The sequence below is a fragment of the Marmota flaviventris genome, chromosome 1 (genome assembly GCF_047511675.1).
Source record: "Marmota flaviventris isolate mMarFla1 chromosome 1, mMarFla1.hap1, whole genome shotgun sequence".
NCBI lineage: Eukaryota > Metazoa > Chordata > Mammalia > Rodentia > Sciuridae > Marmota > Marmota flaviventris.
Genome location: NC_092498.1, coordinates 46730519 through 46748750, shown reverse-complemented (window position 1 = coordinate 46748750; position 18232 = coordinate 46730519).

Sequence of the window (18232 nt, the reverse complement as noted above, 5' to 3'; positions counted from 1 at the left end):
ATAAAGTTTATAGATGCCATGATAGCATTATAAGGGGTTTAACTAGTCATTGCATTAATCCTTTGATAGGGATTAACTCTGTGGTAACTATAGGCACATAGGTTTGGCTGGAGAAGGTGGGTCCCTGGGGGAGTGTCTTTGGGGTTTATATTTTGTCCAGGAAAGGAGAACTCTCTTTCTGCTGCTTTCCTCCAGATTAAGAACACTTAATCCACGATGTTCTGCCTCATTTTAGGTCCTGCGGAATGGAGTTCACCATCTATGGACTGAGACCGCTGAAACTGTGAGCCCCCAAATAAACTTTTTCTACTCTAATTGTTCTTGTTGGGTATTTTGGTCACATAAGCCACAAGAAAGATGATTAAAACTATAGGATTTTGTCATCCATTTTTTTTCATACTAGAATGCTTTGATAAATAAATATAACTCCTGAATTTAAGATTATTATTTTATGTTGTTCGAGGGTAGAGTTAATTCTATTTTTTTCAAATTGGTGAAATGATTGTCCTTATACTAATTATCATAAAATATGTTTCTATACCAATGTTTTGAGATTCTACCTTTATCATAAATTGAAGTTTATTAATACTTGTATTTCTATTATTTATCACCTTATATCACTTCTATTTATTCATGCACCAATATCTAGTGTTTTAATAAAAACAGTGTACATTGCAGTATATTTAATATTTGGTTGGAATAGTTCTTCCCCTATACAACAGTTTTCTTTTTTTTTTTTTGAGAGAGAGAGAGAGAGAATTTTAATATTTTTATATTTTAGTTTTCAGTGGACACAACATCTTTATTTGTATGTGGTGCTGAGGATCGAACCTGGGCCACACATGCCAGGTGAGCACGCTACCGCTTGAGCCACGTCCCCAGCCCTACAACAGTTTTCTTTTTAGTGTTTTCCAAGTTACTTTTGTATGTTTTGTTCACCACATGATTTCAAGTACTGTATCAACTTACGTGACTACTTAAAGAAACTTGTTCACAATTTTATAGATTGCATCAAAATTGTAAATTAACTTAGAGAATTAAGTTCTATTTTTTTTAAATAGGAGTAGTCTGACATAAAAGTAAAAGGCCTTTTCCCAATATATCTGTCCTAATTACATTTACTCCAGAACTCTCAAATTTTTCACACAGATTTCACAAATTTGTTGTTATATTTATTCCCTTATCATTTTGTTGCAATCGTGGCTGAATATTGATGTTTTTGTGTTTGTTTTAGTTTGTTTTTTTCACTGCTGTGACTAAAAGTCCTGACCAGAACAAGTATAGGGGAGGAAAAGTTTATTTGAGGTCTCACAGTCTCATATGTCTCAGTCCATAGACAGCTAGTTCCATTCATGCCTCATGGCATGAGGCGAGGCAGAACATCATGGCATACTCTTTATGGTAGAGGGAAGTGGCTCACATGATGTAAGCAGAGAGTGCCTTCACTTGCCAAATACAAAATATATACCCCAAATTCATGTCCACAGTGACCCACCTCCTTCAGCCACACCTGCTGCCCTCAGCTATCACTCAGTTAATCCCAACAGGGGATTGATTAACTGATTTCACTTCTGAACCTTCCTATGTTGTCTCACATGTGAGCATTTGGGGGACACCTCACATCCAAACAGTAACAGTATCATCATGATGATCTATTGTTTTTTGTTAGTGTGCTATTTTTGTATGTTACTCTGCATCAAAATGTTTTTTATTCATTTAGTTTTATTATTGAATATATAGGATATTCTGCTTATAAAACCTTGCCATCTGAAAATATAGTTTTTACATTTGCTTTCTGATTCTTATGTTTATACATTTTGTCTAATTGAATTTTCTAACCTCCACTAATAAGTTGAATATTATGGTGACAGTGAAAACCCCTTTTCTCAAATCTTCTTGGGAATACCACACTCCTCCTGCACTAAGTAAAGTGAAATACCAGTTTTAAGACTAAGAATTTATATAATTCCTTATGTCATGTTAAGACATCAATTATTATTTCCTTTAGACCCTCAACCAGGAATGGGTTATAAATTTGGTAAGGTCTATCAGTTTTGGTGATATGTGATTTTTTTCCTTGTAGGCATTATCATATAATGAAAGGAGAACTGACATTTTGGGAGTATTATCATCACTTTAATGGGTACAAGTATCTCATTGGTCCTAAAATGTTCCCACAAGTGATGTGATTTATACTGGTCTAGAATTTTGATAGGTTCTTTCATTTAACTTTATCTATGCATACATGACCAATCCTGAACAGGAATCAAAACACTAACCTCTAATGAGCTACCTTAGAAATCACCATTTCACATGAATTGTCCAAAGTTGTTCGTGAGGGAATTCAGTATGGCCTATGTGAGTCCCCCGGGAGAACATTAGAAACTTTTTGGACTTAGTTTGGCCTGGATTTTCCTCCTCTGCCTTTTTTTTTTTTTTTCATTTGCTGATTTAGCTTTGCATCCTCATAGAACAATAAGTCATAATCATGATTATGTATGTGTGCTGAGTTCTTTGAGTCCTCCTAGTCAATAATTACATGAGGATTGATGGTGAGGACCTCAGATACATATGGTGTTTCACTTTTATGGATTTCCTAATCAGCATCATGGACCTAGAATAAATACCACTAGATCATGTTGTATAAGTTTCTTAATGAGTCTTGTATTCTGTTTCCTACTATATAAGAACATTTAAATCAATATCAACAATTATATTTGTAATTTTCATTTTCAAATGTTTTTATTGGATTTAGGCATAAATGTAATACTACTGACTTCACAAAATGTCTTAGGCTTTCCTTAGGCTTTATTTTTTTTTTCTTTTATTTGTAAAAAATATGTAAAATGCATTGAGATTGTCCAGCCTTCAAAATTTTGATAGAATCTTTGAAATCAACTGGGTTTGTTAATTTCTTGATACATTTATTTATTTTTTATAAAAATTAGCCTATTTAGTTGTTTCAGTCAGCTCTTTCAATGGTGGGACTAAAAGACCTCACTAGAACAATTGTAGAGGAGTAATAGTTTATTTTTGTGGGCTAATGGTTTCCAGATCTCAATCCACAGACAGTAGGCTCCATTCTTGGGGCTCAAGGTGAAGCTGAACAACATGGGATAAGAGTGTGGCAGAGGAAAGCATGATGAACAGGAAGCAAGGAGAGAGGTCTCCACTTGCCAGACACATATATATACCTCCAAACCAGCTCCCTAATTCCCACCTCCCCCAGCCAAACCCTACCACTTCAGTTACAATTTAGTTAATCTCTATCAGGGAATTAATTCAGTAACTGGGTTAAGACTCTCACAACCCAATCATTTCTCCTCTGAACCTTCTTGCATCGTCTAACATCTGAGCCTTTGGGGAACACCTCAAATACAAACCATAATATTAGTCTTTTGATTTGGTCAATTTCAGAACATCACATTTCCTTCAGAAATTATATCTTTCTAATTTAGAGAGAATTTTGGATATTTCAAAATTTAATAATCTTCTTTAAATGTTATTTCCCCATTATCCTTTCTTATTTTTGATATTTGTGTTTTCTTTTTCCTTGATTAAATTAGTAAGCAATTATTCTGTTTGTTATTAATTTATGAAAATATCATTTTTAAATATATGAAGTTTCTCAATCACATTATTGTTTTTTTTTTTTTGGTTTATTTTAATTCTTTCTTTTCTTGCAATTTCATTTGACATTTTTCCCCCTTTTCTTTTTGGCCTGGAAATTTCATTAATTCACAAGTTCAATATTGAGTGATAAAAAATTTAGTTTTTTTTTTCCTTAGCAACATTCTTATATAATATTCCACATTCCATAATTTAGAATACCTCTGTTATCACTAATTTTTATAAAAATAATTATTTTTTATTTTATTTTAACTTTAATGTGAGAATTTAATTTAAAAATAGAAAAATTATTGACATAATAAGATTATTTATATATAAATACAGCACATTATACATTATAAAAGTTACTCTTTTAAATCTTTAGATTAACCATAAACATCTACAACTATTATACAGTAAATAGTTATAAATGGCCTTTACTTTCATTAGAAAACTTCAAAAATCAGTATGAAACAACTTGAAATTCATGTAGTGTGTGTTGGAAATAGAACTTCTTGGCTTTCTTACTGCTGCCAGAAAGAGCCCAGAGAATTTCAATAGTTCACAGGATATGCTAGGACAAATTAGAAAAAAGAAACACAAAATAAATATATTGTATATATTACATTGCAAATAGATATGACAAATTTGTCTTTTTAAAAATGATATGGTGCAGTGGAGACAGCAAAGAGCTTGTTAGCAGTTCCAACAAATCCCAAGGGGTTCACACAGTTGAGAAACAGAACAGAACATACTTCAGTACATTTCACAGAACTGAAAACTTTTGTAAAACTCACTTAGGAAATCTTCAGGGAAAAACATAACTTTGCTTCTATTTTTAGGGGGTAATTTGCTATGTTTTCAGAACTATCCCTAAAATATTCTGGGTTGGCCTCTATGGCCAATGAGTCTGGCAACATTGATGGGTTTGAAGAAGTTGAACTGCTTTATAAATATGGACCATTCTGACAGCTGTACCTGAGCGGAACAATGTTTCTGGGAAGGAGGATATGAAGGTTGTAATTATGGTAGGCAGATTCCCTGATGTGGTAGTCACTCTGAAATTCATACTGCTTAATTTTGACTCTCCTTTAAAAAAAAAAAAAAAAAAAAAAAAAACAACTTGTCTTACTATTTCTTATCTTGTCTTCCTTTTTGCAATGTATCTAATTTCAAGCATCAAATATTTTAATGACTCTTATCTTTATATACCCTATATTACTCTGCTTTCTTCATTTCATCTACATTCCCTCCTTCATTATAATTCCTCCATATATACTATTCCAAATCGTGTCATTACTCTATTAATTATTACATTTTTCATTTAAATCATTAATAAAGCATTCAAATATTTTAATTAATTCTAAACTAAAATAAAAAATGAAATCTAATGTTCCAAATAAATATGTCATATTTGAAATTGTGAAAACTCTCTTTTATTTTTTTTAACCTGGAAATATTGTAAAGGAGCAGAGATAATTGTGAAGAACAAATATAGCAATGCTAATTTGACACCTGTCTTTCAAATTTACCTTTTTTTTCCTTTGTGTAACTTCTAAGATCACCTTAACATATTTGACCATTGATTTTTTTTCAAGAAACCTCTAAAATATGTACTTTTGAAGTACATAATACAAACCATAATAGGTCCTTATTTATAAAGCAGTTCAACTTCTTCAAACCCATCTGTCCCTTCGTTTTACAACAGCCTTTCTCATCTTTATTGGAGAGATGAATTTGAGATTTTATCCATTCTACTCTTCTGGATTTGAAGAGCACCTGATAGCAAAATTTTGTGTATAAAGATGAGAGAAAATATCTGAGTTTTGTTCCCACAGACTTTACCCTACCATTACTTCTTTGTGGTCAATAGTAGAAGAAGAAGAAACAAGATAACACTCCTGCATAGTGTGAAATATGAGAACAACTGGAAGAAGTCTTCCATTTTGTCTCTTTAAAGAAGTGTGGTATTCTTGAGGCATGGTAAGAAGGAAAAGAGAAAATGTTTGGAGGAAAGAAGGATAGTGAGAAATACATTTTGACTTAATCTTTTTTTCTTATTTTTATGAATATATTACTGTTTTGCAGGAAGTAATGATAAGAAAATATATTATTTTATTTATAAATGATATTTTTAGTGAAAAAATGGAAGGAAACCATATCTAGGAAATGTGTTTGAGTCAAATTTGCATTGTTGTGACCAAAATACCCTACAAGAACAAGTTAGAGGAAGAAAAGTTTATTTTAGATCAGAGTTTCAAAGGTTTATTCCAGATCATCCAACTCTATAGCTTTGGACCTGAGGTGAGGAAGAACATCATGGTGGAAATGTAAGGTAGAGGAAAGAAGCTCAGGACATGGAAACCAGGAAACAAAGAAAGCTCAGCTCACCAGGGACAAAATACATATTTCAAAGGCACATCCCCAGTAACCTTCCTTTCAGACACCCTTACCCCTATGACCATCCAGTAGTTCTTTCAAATTATTAATCAATCAGATGGATTAACCCACTAATTTAGTCTATAGCTTTCATAATCCAATCATCTTACTTGGAACACATATCAGATTTGGGGACACCTCATACACAAACCATAACAAAATTATGTCATATAGAATAATTTTGTTTCTGATACACTCCTTATTTTTTTATCATGTTATGGAAAAACTATGAAAACAGTAAAAACTTTAGTGGTTTTCAGAGACTGAGATTAGGCGTAGGGATAAATATGTAGAACTCAAAGGATTCTAAGATAGTGAAATTATGATACCATAGCGTGATACTATAATGGTGGATACATGTCACTGTATTTTTATATGAACCCACAGAATGTAGGACACCATGGGTGAGTCCTGATGTAAATTATTGACTTTGGTTATTAATGATGTGTGAATGTAGGTTGAACAAATAACAATGCACCACTCTAGTGGGGGTGTGGACAATGTGGAGTCTAAGCATATATGGGGCATGGTAAGAAGGAAAAGAGAAAAAGCTTCAAACTTTTATCATTATTTTTAGAGCAGTTTTAAGCTCAAGGTAAAGGCCACTTACAGACCAGCACACTAGATCAAGACATGAGAAACTCTACTATGTACAAATTTATAAGATTCTACATTAGGGGCTGCTTTGCAATCTGAGGCATAAAATCTGCTCTCCCAGCAGTTTCCATGATTATTCTAGAGAAAACCTGTGACAGCATGATCAGGGACTAAGAGTTATGTGACCAATTTATAAACAGCATCAGCAACAAAGAAAAGCCCTCTGCTTTTGTATTGTTATTGAATAAAACTATCACAGCATGCCACTGGGGTTTTAGAACAGGATTGGAAAACCACGAACTACATCACCTGAACTTGAATATGGTTAATATAAATGCAGGTCTGAATAATTCTCCATGTGAATTGAGAATTATTGCTGAATGTTGCTGAATGTGATTTAGGAGAGGGAGTGAAGACCTCATTTATGACTGGGGGACCAAATGAGTTAATAAAACACTGATTTAAACATGGAAGAAAACTAAGTCATAGTGGTGCTGAGATGACTCCTTGCTTGGACTAATGTCTACAGTAGGAATGATGCAAGCAACTGCAATGAAGAAACTCTGATCTTGGTTAGGATTGCCCAGAGAGCAGGCAGATTGGAGACAGAAGTCTCTAATGTGCCTCCTATATAATAACATGGCCATTCAGCGAAAGTGTTCTTGTCATTATGGCTTTCAATAAATGTTTCAGAGATGACAGTGGTGGTAAGGCATGACTCCATGCACAGAAGGAGGACAGGATTAAATTGTGATGTGCTTTGTCCTTCATAAGTTGCTCATTTTCTCACCCAAGATTTGCAGAAAGTTGTACTCCATGTGTAAATGCCTCCAGGCAAAAGTGAATTACTCACATTTTCACCTGAAGAAAAAGAAAAGAGAGTGTTAGAACTGAAGAACAAAGTTGAAAAAATGAAAAGAGGGAGCAAAAATTTAGGACATTAAATACTGGTCATTTTTTTAGGTAGGACTTATCAAACTACCAAGACTGGTCAGCAGGATGGGTAAGGTAGTGGTTGGGTGGAGCCAGGTTCAGAGAGGTAAGAAGAAAAAAAGGAAGAAATTATGGGTTTTGAGCTCATGGGTAAGCACAGTTCCTCCTGTTTCCAGATTTGGGAAGTGAAAATCTCCAAGAAAAGGAAAACTGGGGTAGCTAGATAGGTGGGGAATAGTGAAATATGTGTTTAATAAGATTTTCTGTGTATTGTATTATGCATTTGCACCTGTCAAGAAATGCAAATCAAATATCCAATTTGTATCAAAATTTCTTATTCCCAGTTTTCTTTCCTATGATAGTGCTGTCCAATTGAATCCTATGGGTTTCTTGGCTTACGTGCTTTATATATTTTTTGGTTCAATTTCCTCTTAGATTTGTTCTGATTATATGTTCTCAATATCATTGTAGAATTAAGAGAAAATATTTTACACTTCCATTCATAAATGCAACATTGTATGCTACCAGTTTCCGAAAAGTGAGATTTGGGGGAATGTGGAAGTTAATAGTGTTTACTCCTAACACCTTGGGATTTAAGATAACATTTCCTTTCAAAATTTTCAGACGTAGTTTTGATATGCTTCTTGTTCCACACTTCCAGAGAATTCTTCCATTTACTATCACTGTGAAAATAATCCCCATGTTAGAAATTTTTAATTAGTAAGGGTTAAATTATTTAATTTTAAAAGCATTCAAATCTTTCTCTGTTCAGCTCCAAGTGGCTTATCAGAATTGAGAAATGTTCTAAGCTTAAAATGCATGCAGGATTTTAAAGAATTAGTATAATAATCATTTTATCAAAATGTTTCATACTGATTACATATGTAATGACTATTTTGAATATATTTGTATAAACTAATAAAAGTCTTATTTAAAATGTCATATCATCCATTGTCCACTAAATATAATGTAATTAAACTCACTTGAATAGAATCTAAGAAAATGCTTTCCACTTTATTTAATTTTGGTCAATAACACTGCTAAAATGCGTTTCCAGTTCCATAGTCCCTTGAATATATAAACACTTTTGTTCATTTTTATGTGGTTGGCTTTAGATTTGAGCCTATGTTTTAAAGAAAAGTCTATACTCCAAGGTATTGCAGAGTCAGACAAGCCATAAGGAAAAAGTGGCTTCCCAAGTATTGTAGCGAGTAAAGTCACTTATCGAGGGCAGAACAAATAATACATAATGTATTTTTTCAGGAATTATTGTTTCAATGGTTTCTTGCACCCCTTAAAACCTCCTGAGTAAGCTAAATACAAATCATGCGAGAAATTGACTAGATGGAATTTTCCACTCAGAGGTTTGGATGCTGTCTTTGATGAAAACCATGCTTGGTCTTTTCAGAAACACCCTTAGAGATTCACTTCTGGGGATAAAATAATACTAATATCTTGAACAACATGAAAACAATACAAAAAGAGCACAAAAGCAAATAGCACAGAACCATAGCTATATTTTTTACTTATTTTTATTTTTGCCAAGTTAAGCCTAGGAGATACATCGTATTTCTAAACTTTTATCAAATTTATTTAAATACATATTTAAATACATATATAGTTATTTCATGCATAGTTGTTTAAAGATGTCTATATGAGCAAATCACATTGATCTTGTTAATTTTACAATGCATACAAATAAATGTAATAATTCAAAAATGTTTGCAAATGATAACTCTAATCTGCTTAAAAGGAAGAATAGTTTTGAAAAATACATAGGTCCTTATATGTATTAACATTAATTATCTCAATTGGTGACTATTTTTAATATCAGTGCTTCACATAGAAATGGGAGTAAATTTAAGAGCCAAACAAATATTTAAAGAAAAAGATAGTCATTTTCATCTAATGCACCGTCAAATGCTCCTTTTAGGACTGGATTGATTTCCCGCATACACTGTACATCTTCTGTTCTATTCAGCAGATTTACCTACCTCTGTGAAGACACTAAAAAATCTTTTAAAATAATATCCCAAACTCTGTTTGTTCTCACTCCTGTGAACCCTGACAATACATAAATACTAGATTTTCCTTTTTCTCAAGTATTGCTTATTCTTAACACTAATAACAAGCTGGATGAATAGGCTCTAATAAAGGGGTAACCCAATTATTGGTTAGCATTTCGAATATCTATGGAAAAGGATGATGCCCATTTTATCACATCAATTTTAATACTCAGATCAGGCTTCTTTTCTTGAACATCTGGGACACACACTAATCCTCACTGTTCTAATTTTAGTTAATACAGACTTTGGCTCCTGTAAATTATGCTGGGGGGCATTAGTAAAAATGATAAGATGCATATAATCAAAGTTTTTTCTCAGGGAAGAGCTTTGTCCCTACTGAAAGTGTCACTATACTTCCCTGGTGTTAAAATTGATTTAATGTGTAACCTAATAAATCTCACTTGCTTCTTACCTTTTATGTAGTCACATTTTCTCGTTTCCTGGGTCCATTTTTACATGTCCCCCTATTTTCATCATGGGCCTCAGTAACAGAATATTACTCAAGCCTGGTATTTACTGATAAAAAGAAGGAAAATAAAAACAAAACAAAACAATATCCATGTATACTCAAAGAACCCTTTGAGTATACATGGATACTCAGAAGGTAAAAGGCCAGAAGACAGAAAGGAATTTCTGATTGCTGTGGAGCTAATCTGATTTTTAAAAAGCAACACATTCCAACTAATGTATTCCAAATTAAAACAAATATAACTTCTTAGAATCCTATTTTCTCATTTTCAATTAGACATTCAAAGATTTTCAATTGCAGGAAAGGTATGCTACTGTCAGCTCCATAACTGGTGGGAGCCAAAAGTTTCATAAAATATTTATAGAAGTGTGTAATTAGATGCAACTTTTATAACAATGTTAGAATTCTTATTTTATTTAGTCTATGTTGGCCTTTATTTGTTACTTTTTTGTATACCAATTGGCATGTTTATTACATATATATATATATATATATATATATATATATATATATATTCCACTTCATATTTAATTCCTGGATACTTAATCTCTCTTCTAGATTTTTGGACAGTCTTTATGGTTATTGTCAAATCACATTTTAACCCATTAAATTTATAAAATTTAATTTAATTAAAATCTTTGCATTTTAAGTTAGTGTTTAGCACTTGCAATTTGTGGACCAAAGTGAGTTAAAGTTTTTTTCACAATGAAAAACTTATTTTTCCTAGTAATAGATTATATGAAAATAAATGAGTAATTTTGTTCAAGAAATAACCTCCATTCACATAAAAAAACAAACAAAATATTCACTTCGGTGATTTATTAAATGATTTTTATAGGTAAAGGACTAGTTTGAGTATAATTGGGATAATTAAAAAGAAAAAAAAATTAATTTCTTTTTCCCAAGTTGGAATAGTAGCAACAGGAATAGTAGTAAAATACCTTGTAAAAATCTGCTGGGACAGGAGGCTGAGTGTGGCTGAGTCTTTAGGAAGGAAATTTTCATAGCAGAACTAAGTTTACTTCCAGCAAACAAAAAGAATAAGTTGCACCTTTCAGTTACACAGTATTTTGCTATAACATTTGTTTTTAACCATCAAGAATCCAAAAAAGAAAGTATCAACACTTGATTAACTTAAAAATGTTGCATATCTAAATTATATGTGAAATTATGTAAAATAATCAGATCCTCATAGACTTTTCACAGAATAATTTGTAGTTTACTTTTTAACTATTATTTTAATTGTACAAATATATTGAATATATTGTATGTAATGGTCAAATCAGTAACCATTTTCTATCTCCTTAAACATCCAAACAGTCATAAATGTACATATTTATGGGGTACTGTGTAACATTACAATACACATATAAAATATTTACTGATAAAATCAGGGTAATAAATATTTCCATCTTCTTATATTTACTTTGTGTTTGTAGCTTTTGAGCTCCTCATTTCTAGTTATTCATAAATACAAGAGGTTATTGTGAACTATAATCTTCCACCATGTAGGTCAGAAGCATAAGGACAAATTCCACATGTTATCTCTCCCGTGGGTTAAATAAATACAAATAAGATGGATTGGGACATATAATAGTGATTACTAGAGTATAGGAAAGGGTAGGGCAGTGGGCAGGGAGATAGTGGGAGATAATGTGTACCCAAACACAATGAGATAGAAGTGATAAGTTCTAGAGTTCCATAGAAAAATCATTGATTGGATTTGGAGTTTGATGGATATTATAGGACATTAGGATTCATGATTCCTGTATACAAATGCAGTAGCATTCTCCCAATCATGACAATTCACATTGAATAATATGAAATGCCTGCCTATACTAGCTGGTTTGACTGATGCTATGGGGGTTTTCAGGAGAATAAAAGGAAAAACTGAGTAGAAAGAAAACAATGGGAAGAAAATATGGGAAAACATACAACCATGAATAATAAAATGATAAATTCTGAATCAAGAACTGATTTGGATGTAGAAACACAAAAGAAATAAAAAGGGCAGTTTCTTCAGAAAAAGTAGAGGTGCTTTGAGAATAAAGGATATGTTTTCAAATAAACAAGGCTTGAGTGATAGACATATAACATGAGAGTCTCTTTTTGAATAAAAGGCCAAGGCTGCATCAGTTTATTATGAACAAGATAGTTTTCTTGATGTGTTTCTTAGCAGATTCATTATTGGAGTGCAGGAAAGTTATTGCTGTATGTTGATTATGGATCCTGCTACTTTGCAGAATTTGCTATCTGCTTAAAATTTCTAGAAGTTTTATGGTGGAGTTTTGTTTTTTTCTTTTTCTTTCTTTCTTTCTTTTTTTTTTTTTGACTTTTAGATATAGGATCAAGTCATTAGCACACAGAGATAATAAGACTTCTTCTTTTCCTTTAATTATCTTCTCCTGTCTGATTGCTCTGGATAGAGCTTGATAAACCATTTTGAATAAGAGTGGTGAGAGTGCACTTGTTTTGGATTTCAGAAGATATGCTTTATTTTTCTGTGTTCAGTATGACATTGGTTTTAGGTCTATTATGTATAACCTTTACAATGTTAATGTAAGTTTCTTCTATCCCTAGCTTCTTTAAAATTATAGATCACTGAAGAAAAAGAAATGAAGAAGCCCTCAGAAGATGAAAAGACTTCTCATGCTTTTGGTAGGCAGAATTAATATTCCCCAAATGGCCATATTCCCAAAATTATTGTTTAGACTCAATGCAACTCCAATCAAAATATCAATGATATTCTTCATAGAAGTAGAAAAAAGTCTTACAATCCATTTGGAATAATAAGAGACCCAGAAGAGCCAAAACAATATTGAGTAAGAATACCAATGCTGGGGGCATCACGATATCAAAATCTCATATTATACTACAGAGCTGTAGTAACAAAAACAGTGGGGCATTTGTATCAAAGTAGACATGAATACCAATGGACTAGAACAGAAGACACAGATACAAACCCATAGATATAATCATCTGACACTCAACAATTATACTGCAAACATGTTAGCAAAAAGAAAGCCTTTTTACCAAATGATGCTGAGAAAAGTGCAGCACCTGTAGAAAAACTGTAGCAACCTGAAGAACAATGAAACTAGATCCCTATCTCTTAGACTGCATAAAAATCAAATTAAAGCAGAACTAAGACTTAGGAATTAGATCAGAAACATAGGGTACAGGAATTGAATTCATTACTAAGACCTCCAAAGCTCAAGAAATAAAATTGAGAATTAATAAATTGGATGACATCAAATTAAAAAGATTTGGAACAGCAAATGAAGCAATTAATATCATGAAAAGAGAGCCTATAGAATAGATAAAATTTTTGGTCAGCTGCTCAATGACAGGGGATTAATACCCAGAATATATAAAGAACTCAAAAACTTAACACCAAAAAATATTTTTAATTAAAAAATATAAAAATAACCCAATCAACAAATTGGAAAGAGCTTAACAGTCATTTCTCATGAAAAGAAATAAAATGGCCAACAAATATATGAAAATATGTTCAACATTCCCAGCAATTGAGGAAATACAAACCAAAAAACCACACTGAGATTTCATCAATCATCATGAATACAAATAATACTAAATTCTTGCAAGGATGTGAGAGAAAAGGTATGCTCATATAATGTTGGTGGGACTTTAAATTAGTGTAATTTGTGTAAAAGAGTAGGAATGGAGCCAATATATGACTGAGCTATAACACTCCTTGGTATTTATCCAAAAGAACTAAATCACATCCACTTCAATGTTAATCACAGCACAGTTAAAACTAGCTAAATTATTGACTTATCCCAAATGTTTGTCAATAGTGAGTGTATTATGAAAATGTGTTATTTATACACAGCAGAGTTGTTCTCAGCCATAAAGAATGAAATTATGGCATTTGCTGGTAAATGGATCAAATTAGAGAACAACATACTAAGTGAAATTAGCTGGACTCAGAAATTCAAGGGTCAAATACTTGCTTTCATAAGTCTAAGTTAAAGCAGATTAATGGAGCAAAAACCGTGAAATGTGAAAATAGAAAGACATTAGTGAATTCATGGAAGGGGACAGAGCGGATGGGAGGAAGGATGGTAATTTGAGGAACTACAGCATAATATTGACCAAATGATGCTATGTTCACATAAGAATATACCACAATAAACTCAACCTTTGTGTATTTTTATTAAACTCCAATTAAAAAATAAAATAAATGGAATAAATTTCAGTAGAGTAGAAGAAGTAAAACAGGAGAGGTTTTGACAAGAAATGAAACTGTTACAGTTTGGATGTGAGGTGTCCCCCAGGTGTCTCATGTGTGAGACAATGCAAGATGGTTTAGAGGAGATTATTGGTTTATGAAATCCTTAACTCATTCAGTGAATTAATCACCTGAAGTGATTAACTGGGTGGTAAGTGAAGGCAGGTACAGGGTGGCTACAGGAGGTGGGGCATTGGGGAGCATGGCTTTGGGGCATACATTTGTTTTTGCCAAGTGGAGACTCCTCTCTCTCTCTCTCTCTCTCCCTCTCTCTCTCTCTCTCCTCTCCTCTCCTCTTCTCTCTCTGTCTCTCTCTGTCTCTCTCTGTCTCTCTCTCTCTCTCTCTCTCTCTCTCTCTCTCTCTCTCTCCCCCCCCTCTCGTCTCTCTCTTCTTCTTGACCATTATGTGAGCAGCTTTCCTACACCACACTCTTCTGCCATGATGTTCAGCCTTACCTCGAGCCCCAAGAAATAGAGCCTATGGACCCAGAGTTCTGAAACTGTGAGCCCCCAAATAAATTTTTTCTCCTCTAAAATTGCTTTGGTCAGTCTTTCTGTCACAGCAGTGAAAAGGCTGACTGGAACACCAATCAATAAATTTTAATGACTAAAATATTGGCAGTACAAAATTTGACATATCCAGAAGCATTATATCTATTAAATGTATGGATATTTTAACAGCTTAATATGCAGAAACAAATGTTCTAGTCAACTTCAATGGATTTTTTTAGGGATGTTTAGAAAAGAGAAATTTATGAGGAAACAACTATATCTAAGATTTGTAAGGATTGTGTCTTCTAGGAAAATTTGTCTTCTCCACTCATGCATTTCACTTTTGAAAAGCTTGAGACACCAGTAACTTTTACATGCAGAAACAAGCTAGTGCATGCACCATTGTATCACAAAGATAAATAACCAATCAAATAAAAAATGACAAGAATAATTATATTATGCCTTTTGGTAAAAAGTATCAACATCTCAATCTTTCACAAATAGATATCAATGCATAAATATGTAGGCAGGCATGATCTAATGTTATATAAAGATGTTAACAAATCTCCACGTTTAACTAAACATGCAGAGGTAACCAAGTTAAAGTATTTGACACCAAGCTTCAAGAATAGTAAAAAAAAAAAAAAAAAAGAAATATATAATTAAACACAAACAAAGCAGTGCAATTATTGTTTCCCAAAAGGACTGCAGGAGTCCAATAATAGGTCATTTAGAGTATTATATTTAATTATTAGCAGCACTTTTTAAGAAGATTTCTAATGATTAAGTAGTTAAAAAGAGGTAATCATGCTGGTAGGAGTTAATCTAAAGTGAGATTAAATTGAGAAAGTTGAAGAACTGTTTTATTTTGCCTGTAGAAGTTGATTATCAAACTAAACATAGCTATTGTTTTTTCTATGCATAAAGCTACTATTTCAATTTGGAACAAAATTATAGTTTTCCAGAGGCACACATATGACCAAGATTAGATATGAGGAGACATACATCCTCATTCACTTTTTAAATGTGTACTTTACCAAAAGAAAAATGATTGTTTGCAAGTAGCATCTTCACTAAGTTGATAATATCCTCCAGTGGAAGTTTTCACAGAGCCTCAGCTGACCATGAGAGTGATGCCAGAGATGACATGATTTTCTAACTGCTCAGTTCAACCACATGATCTCAGTAATCTCCTCCAAGTCAAAGATATTTGAAGTCAAACAGATTTCCCTTCATTTAAAAAAAAAATGTCACTATAACCTCTGGGCCTTCATTACTTCAATCTGTAAGAGGAAAAACAATAAGCAACAATGTGCAACACCTGAGTCACACTAAGTATGACTAAGTCTCCGTCCTTGTGTTCATCTCTACTAGATAGCAAATTTAACACTGGAAATTGTCAAACTTTCAATCTAAAACAAGGAATTTAACAGGCATATTGCATGCTCTCATGTCAGGTACAGTGTGAGACACTGGAAGGAAACAGACATGCTTCCTTCCTGGTAACACACAATCTCAGACATCTGTGAGTTTTACAGAGTAGCTCACAGCAAAAGCATGATGATGTCTTCTGGGAATACCTGGTAAAATGACATAAATTTATTGTTTTTGTAAAGATTAGTGTAGCAATGCTGCAATTCAGTGTAGCAAAACCATGGACTCTAGATATCCTACAAAACCTGGTTGTAGAATGGCCTGCAACTTATATAGCTTTGATATCTGCAAGATCTTGAAAAGCATCAAAAATATGTAGATAAGATAAAATTATCTATATGTTAATTTATATTTTTAATTTAAATCACATTATGTATGCATATTTGTGTGTATATATGAATGGGATTATTGTTCAGAATACTTTCAACTATAAATCATCTTTATGTGACAGTGTATTAAATGGGAAACAGCATGGTTGCAGAGAAGATGAATATATTTTTAAAATGTGCTTATTTAAAATAGCAATGAATAATATAAAAGTTAAGTTTAGAAAATATTTCCATTTTATAAAAAAGTAAAATTTATTTTGGAATAAATCCAATGAAAGGTGTTCAAAATTTGTATATTGACAACTACAAAGTATTGCTGTGAAAAATTTTAAAATATAAATAAAAGTACATCTATATTCATGGATTTGAAGACATAATACCTGTTGGCACAGAGATGAATCTCAGAAACATTATACTGCATGAACTAAAGCAGACACAAAAGACCATATATTGTGAGATTCCATTTATATGGTAATATTCAGCAAAGACACATATATTTAGACAGAATGGATGAGAATGGGGAGTGACTACCAAAGGGTACAAGATATTTTTTAGTGGTGATAAACATATCCTCATCTGGACTGTGTTATGGAGTTGTACAGTTTAAATACAATGAATTTAATAATCTGTGACCTATACTTAAATAAAGCCTCTAAATACCACTCTATCCACACAGAGACATGAACAAAACATCTGTCAAGTTTGCTTTTTAAAATTTGAAGTGGGTAAAATTTTTCAAAGTGTGACTCAAAAAAAAAAAAAAAAAAAAAAAAAAACAGAAAAATGGGAATTTCGACAGCCTAAAATAACAGAAACAGAAATAAAAACAAAATCTTTTGAATGAAAACAATGATAAATAAAACCAAACAAAAATAACAAATTTTTGTTGGTAGAACTGCAGTACCTATGAGATAAAAGGCTAATATCATTAATTTAACAAGTATAATCAATAGGAAATAGAAAACCAAAAATACTAATGTAAAACAAAATTACAGAAATAACATGAAAATAGCCAATAAGAATCAGAAAAAAATGTTTCCCTTCATAATTAAGGAAATATAAATCAAACCACACCCATGATACCTTTTATTGCAACCTAATTATAAATAAAAATTTAAAAAGTTTATCAATATATTTTGACTGAAAGATGTGGGAAATAGTTATCCTCATTTACTGTTAGTCATATCACAGTTTTTTTGTAATCAATTTTAATTGAACCAATCACTATTGGAAAGTCAATTTTCCAATAGCTATTGAAATGAAATGGACTTACCATTTTCCAGCTCTTCTCTCCTAGGAATTCACTTCATAGAACTTCTCAAAGGTTCCCCTGCCTTGTCATTAATGATAGAATTAATTCCTTTAACAAAAACAAAAATGATAAACAAGTTATCAGTTTATAATTTTTAAAATAAATTATACTATGTTTATAAATGGAACACTCAACAGTCAATAGGGCTTATAATACATAATTATGTATGTATACATTGTTAATGTTATTGTATTGATGGAAAAGTAAGAGGAGAAAGGAATATTCTAAATGTTCCCTGTTAATGACTGTAGAAACATTCATTAGAAACTATTAACAATGATTTAATTTAGGGTGAGTCAG